This window comes from Triticum dicoccoides, chromosome 5B (genome assembly GCF_002162155.2).
Source record: "Triticum dicoccoides isolate Atlit2015 ecotype Zavitan chromosome 5B, WEW_v2.0, whole genome shotgun sequence".
NCBI lineage: Eukaryota > Viridiplantae > Streptophyta > Magnoliopsida > Poales > Poaceae > Triticum > Triticum dicoccoides.
In genome coordinates this window covers 119162738-119169255 of record NC_041389.1, presented here as the reverse complement: position 1 = coordinate 119169255, position 6518 = coordinate 119162738, and positions in this window count along the sequence as shown.

Sequence of the window (6518 nt, the reverse complement as noted above, 5' to 3'; positions counted from 1 at the left end):
AGCTTCTATGCCACCTTTCTCATATGGTGCTCGCAGAGTGATGAATTCTTTGCCACCCCTTCAAATGTGGGTGGTGAAGAAAAAGAACTAACTTCTTCCGCAGGGTCAGGTCTCCAGACGTGCTTTAACGTCTGAAGAATTTGCTGGGGGCCTGACAAAATGCCTGAAAGGACGCAGGTGAATCATAATGAAATGAACTTTCACACGTCCTCACACTGCTTATCTGTGCTATTGCTTGATGAAATTGAACTGATGAAATTGACGTCATATTCTTCATTGATGAAGTATATGAGTTCGTAAGATGCACTAATTCATCTGCAGGATGATTAGCCCAAAGCAAATGAGTGGGTCCTCGATAGTGGATGTACAAATCACATGACTGGTGACAAGAACCTATTGATGGATGCTCCCTTAACACCGTCACATCTGAAGCATATCATCTTTGCTGACAAAGGCAAAAGTCAGGTATTGGGTCTAGGTAAGGTTGCGATCTCAAAGGATCGACACATGGACGAAGTCATGCTTGTCGAGTCCTTAGGATACAACGTCATGTCTGTCTCAATGTTTTGTGATCTCGATATGGTTGTTGTCTTTGGAAGATATCGTTGTGTTGTGATCATGGAAGCTGACCATTCCAAAGTCTTCGAAGGCTTTAGGAGAGGAGATCTGTATATTGTTGATTTCTCTACAGGACCACAACCAGCCGTGTGCTTACTGGCAAAAGCTTCAGAAGGCTGGCTATGGCATCGACGACTTGGTCACGCAGGCATGAGGAATTTGCACATGCTTGCGAAGAAGAAGCATGTCATTGGCATTGAGAATGTCAAATTCCTCAAGGATCACTTGTGTGGTGCATGTGAAGCTGAAAAAATGACCAAGGCCAAGCATCCAGCGAAGACTATCATGACCACTACTCGTCCATTCGAATTGCTTCACATGGACCTCTTTGGTCCTAATCATTACTCAGCAGTCACTAATGATGCATCTCTATATGGCTTTGTTATTGTTGATGATTACTCTCGTTACACATGGGTACACATTGTCAATTACAAACATGAAGTGCAGGAAGTCTTCAAACGATTTTCCTCGAGGGCTTCAACTAACTTTGGTGTGAAGATCAAGCACATCAGGAGTGAAAATGGAACTGAGTTCAAGAATTCTGGTCTTGATGACTATCTTGTTGAACTTGGTATTACTCATGAGTTATCTGCTCCTTATACTCCTCAGCAAAATGGCATCATGGAGCGCAAGAACAGAACTCTTGTTGAGATGGCTCTCACTATACTTGATGAATACAAAATGCCTCGTCATTTTTGGATTGATGCAATTGATACCGCGTGCCACATCATCAACAGAGTATATCTTCACAAATTCTTCAAGAAGACTGCCTATGAACTCCTCACTGACAAGAAACCCAATGTGAGTTATTTCAAAGTCTTCGGTGCTAAATGTTGGATTAGAGTGTTGGAAATATGCCCTAGAGGCAATAATAAATTAGTTATTATTATATTTCCTTGTTCATGATAATCGTTTATTATCCATGCTATAAATGTATTGATAGGAAACTCAGATACATGTGTGGATACATAGACAACACCATGTCCGAGTAAGCCTCTAGTAGACTAGCTCGTTGATCAATAGATGGTTACGGTTTCCTAACCATGGACATTGGATCTCGTTGATAACGGGATCACTTCATTAGGAGAATGATGTGATGGACAAGACCCAATCCTAAGCCTAGCACAAAGATCGTAGTTCATATGCTAAAGCTTTTCTAATGTCAAGTATCTTTTCCTTAGACCATGAGATTGTGCAACTCCCGGATACCCTAGGAATGCTTTGGGTGTACCAAACGTCACAACGTAACTGGGTGGCTATAAAGGTGCACTACAGGTATCTCCGAAAGTGTCTGTTGGGTTGGCACGAATCGAGATTGGGATTTGTCACTCCGTGTAAACGGAGAGGTGTCTCTGGGCCCACTCGGTAGGACATCATCATAATGTGCACAATGTGACCAAGGAGTTGATCACGGGATGATGTGTTACGAAATGAGTAAAGAGACTTGCCGGTAACGAGATTGAACAAGGTATCGGTATACTGACGATCGAATCTCGGGCAAGTACAATACCGCTAGACAAAGGGAATTGTATACGGGATTGATTGAGTCCTTGACATCATGGTTCATCCGATGAGATCATCGTGGAACATGTGGGATCCAACATGGGTATCCAGATCCCGCTGTTGGTTATTGGCCGGAGAACGTCTCGGTCATGTCTGCATGGTTCCCGAACCCGTAGGGTCTACACACTTAAGGTTCGATGACGCTAGGGTTATAAAGGAAGTTTGTATGTGGTTACCGAATGTTGTTCGGAGTCCCGGATGAGATCCCAGATGTCACGAGGAGTTCCGGAATGGTCCGTAGGTAAAGATTTATATATGGGAAGTCCTGTTTTGGTCACCGGAAAAGTTCTGGGTGCTATCGGTAATGTACTGGGACCACTGGGAGGGTCCCGGGGTCCACCAAGTGGGGCCATCGGCCCCAGAGGGCTGCATGGGCCAAGTGTGGGAGGGGATCAGCCCAAGGTGGGCTGGTGCACCCCCCACCAAGGCCCAAGGCCCCTACGGCTTGGGGGAAACCCTAAAGGGGGGCGCCCCCCTTGCCTTGGGGGGCAAGGCAACCCCCCTGGCCGCCGCCCCCTCCTCAGATTGGATCTGAGGGGGCCGACCCCCCTCTCCTTTTCCCCTATATATATGTGGGGGTGGGAGGGCAGCCGGACCCAAGTTCTAGCGCAGCCCCCCCTTTACCAAGTACTCCTCCTCTCCCGCGATGCTTGGCGAAGCCCTGCAGGATTGCCACGCTCCTCCACCACCACCACGCCGTTGTGCTGCTGCTAGACGGAGTCTTCCTCAACCTCTCCCTCTCTCCTTGCTGGATCAAGGCATGGGAGACGTCACCGGGTTGTACGTGTGTTGAACGCGGAGGTGCCATCCGTTCGGCACTAGGATCTCCGGTGATTTGGATCACGACGAGTACAACTCCTTCAACCCCGTTCCCTTGAACGCTTCCGCTTAGCGATCTACAAGGGTATGTAGATGCACTCTCCTTCCCCTCATTGCTGGTTTCTCCATAGATAGATCTTGGTGACACTTAGGAAAATTTTGAATTTCTGCTACGTTCCCCAACAGTGGCATCATGAGCTAGGTCTATTGCGTAGATTCTATGCACGAGTAGAACACAAAGTAGTTGTGGGCGTTGATTTTGTTCAATATGCTTACCGTTACTAGTCCAATCTTGTTTCGACGGTATTGTGGGATGAAGCAGCCCGGACCGACCGTACACGTACACTTACGTGAGACAGGTTCCACCGACTGACATGCACTTGGTGCATAAGGTGGCTAGCGGGTGCCAGTCTCTCCCACTTTAGTCAGAACGGATTCGATGAAAAGGGTCCTTATGAAGGGTAAATAGCAATTGGCATATCACGTTGTGGTTTTGCGTAGGTAAGAAACGTTCTTGCTAGAAACCCATAGCAGCCACGTAAAACATGCAAACAATAATTAGAGGACGTCTAACTTGTTTTTGCAGGGTATGCTATGTGATGTGATATGGCCAAGAAGAATGTGATGAATGATATGTGATGTATGAGATCGATCATGTTCTTGTAATAGGAATCACGACTTGCATGTCTATGAGTATGACAACCGGCAGGAGCCATAGGAGTTGTCTTAATTTATTGTATGACCTGCGTGTCATTAAACAACTCCATGTAATTACTTTACTTTATTGCTAACCGGTAGCCATAGTAGTAGAAGTAATAGTTGGCGAGACAACTTCATGAAGACACGATGATGGGGATCATGATGATGGAGATCATGGTGTCATGCCGGTGACAATGATGATCATGGAGCCCCGAAGATGGAGATCAAAAGGAGCAAAATGATAATGGCCATATCATGTGACTATTTGATTGCATGTGATGTTTATCATGTTTATGCATCTTATTTGCTTAGAATGATGGTAGTAAATAAGATGATCCCTCATTAAAATTTCAAGAAAGTTTTCCCCCTAACTGTGCACCGTTGCGAAAGTTCGTCATTTCGAAGCACCACGTGATGATCGGGTGTGATAGATTCTTACGTTCACATACAACGGGTGTAAGCCAGATTTACACACGTGAAACACTTAGGTTAACTTGACGAGCCTAGCATGTACAGACATGGCCTCGGAACACAAGAGACCGAAAGGTCGAGCATGAGTCGTATAGTAGATACGATCAACATGAAGATGTTCACCGATGATGACTAGTCCGTCTCACGTGATGATCGGACACGGCCTAGTTGACTCGGATCATGTAATCACTTAGATGACTAGAGGGATGTCTATCTGAGTGGGAGTTCATGAGATGAACTTAATTATCCTGAACATAGTCAAAAGATCTTTGCAAATTATGTCGTAACTCGCACTTTAGTTCCACTGTTTAGATATGTTCCTAGAGAAAATATAGTTGAAAGTTGACAGTAGCGATTATGCGGACAGAAGAAAGTTTATGTCCTTAATGCACCGCTCAGTGTCCTGAACCCCAAACGTCGTCTGTGGATGTTGCGAACATCGGACATACACGTTTTGATAACTACGTGATAGTTCAGTTAAACGGTTTAGAGTTGAGGCACCAAAGACGTTTTTCGAAACATCACGGAACATATGAGATGTTTCGAGGGCTGAAATTGGTATTTCAGGCTCGTGCCCACATCAAGAGGTATAAGACCTCCGGCGATTTTCTTAGCCTGCAAACTAAGGGAGAAAAGCTCAATCGTTGAGCTTGTGCTCAGATTGTCTGAGTACAACAATCACTTGAATCGAGTGGGAGTGATCTTCCAGATGAGATAGTGATGTTTCTCCAAAGTCATTGCCACCAAGGTGCTAGAGCTTCGTGATGAACTATAACATATCAGGGATAGATATGATGATCCTTGAAGTATTCACGATGTTTGACACCGCAAAAGTAGAAGTTAAGAAGGAGCATCAATTGTTGATGGTTAGTAAAACCACTAGTTTCAAAAGGGCAAGGGCAAGAAGGGAGACTTCATGAAACGGCAAATCTGCTGCTGCTCTAGTGAAGAAACCCAAGGTTGAACCCAAACCCGAGACTCAGTGCTTCTGTAATAAAGGGAATAACCACTGGAGCAGAATTACCCTAGATACTTGGTAGATGAGAAGGCTGGCAAGGTCGATAGAAGTATATTGGATATACATTATGTTAATGTGTACTTTACTAGTACTCCTAGTAGCACCAGGGTATTAAGATACCGGTTCGGTTGCTAAGTGTTAGTAACTCGAAATAAAAGGCTACGGAATAAATAGAGACTAGCTAAAGGTGAGATGATGATATGTGTTGGAACTGTTTCCAAGTTTGATATGATCAAGCATCATATACTCCCTCTACCATCGAGATTGGTGTTAAACCTGAATAATTGTTATTTGGTGTTTGCATTGAGCATAGACATGATTGGATTATGTCTATCACAATACGGTTATTCATTTAAGGAGAATAATGGTTACTCTGGTTTTTGAATAATACCTTCAATGGTCTTGCACCTAAAGGAATGGTTTATTGAATCTCGATCGTAGTGATACACATTTTCATGCCAAAAGATATAAGATAGTAATGATAGTACCACCTACTTGTGGCACTGCTATGTAAGTCATATTGGTATAAAACGCATGAAGAATCTCCATGTTGATGGATCTTTGGACTCACTCGTTTTTTGAAAAGTTTGGGACATGCGAACCATGTCTATTGGTGTATATGCATGAAGAAACTCCATGCAAATGGATCGTTTGGACTCACTTGATTTTGAATCACTTGAGATATGCAAATCATACCACATGGGCAAGATGACTGAAAAGCCTCGTTTTCAGTAAGATGGAACAAGATAGCAACTTGTTGGAAGTAGCACATTTTTGATGTGTGCCAATGAGTACTGAGGCATGCAGTGAATATCGTTATGTTCTTACTTCACAGATGATTCGAGTAGATGTTGAGTATATTTACTTAATGAAACACAAGTCTGAATTATTGAATGGTTCAAGTAATTTCAGAGTGAAGTTGAAGATCATCGTGACAGGAGGATAAAATGTCTATGATATGATCATAGAGATGAGTATCTGAGTTACGAGCTTTGGCACGCAACAAAGACATTGTGGAAATTGTTTCACAATTAATACCGCCTGGAACACCACAGTGTAATGGTGTGTCCGAACATCATAGTTGCACCCTATTGGATATGGTGCGTACCATGATGTCTCTTATCGAATTACCACTATCATTCATGGGCTAGGCATTAGAGACAACCGCACTCACTTTAATAGGGTACCGTGTAATTCCGTTGAGACGAAACCGTTTGGAGAAACCTAAGTTGTCGTTTCCTAAAAGTTTGGGGCTGTGACGCTTATGTGAAAAAGTTTCAGGTTGATAAGCTCGAACCCAAAGTGGATAAAATGCATCTTCACAGGACAC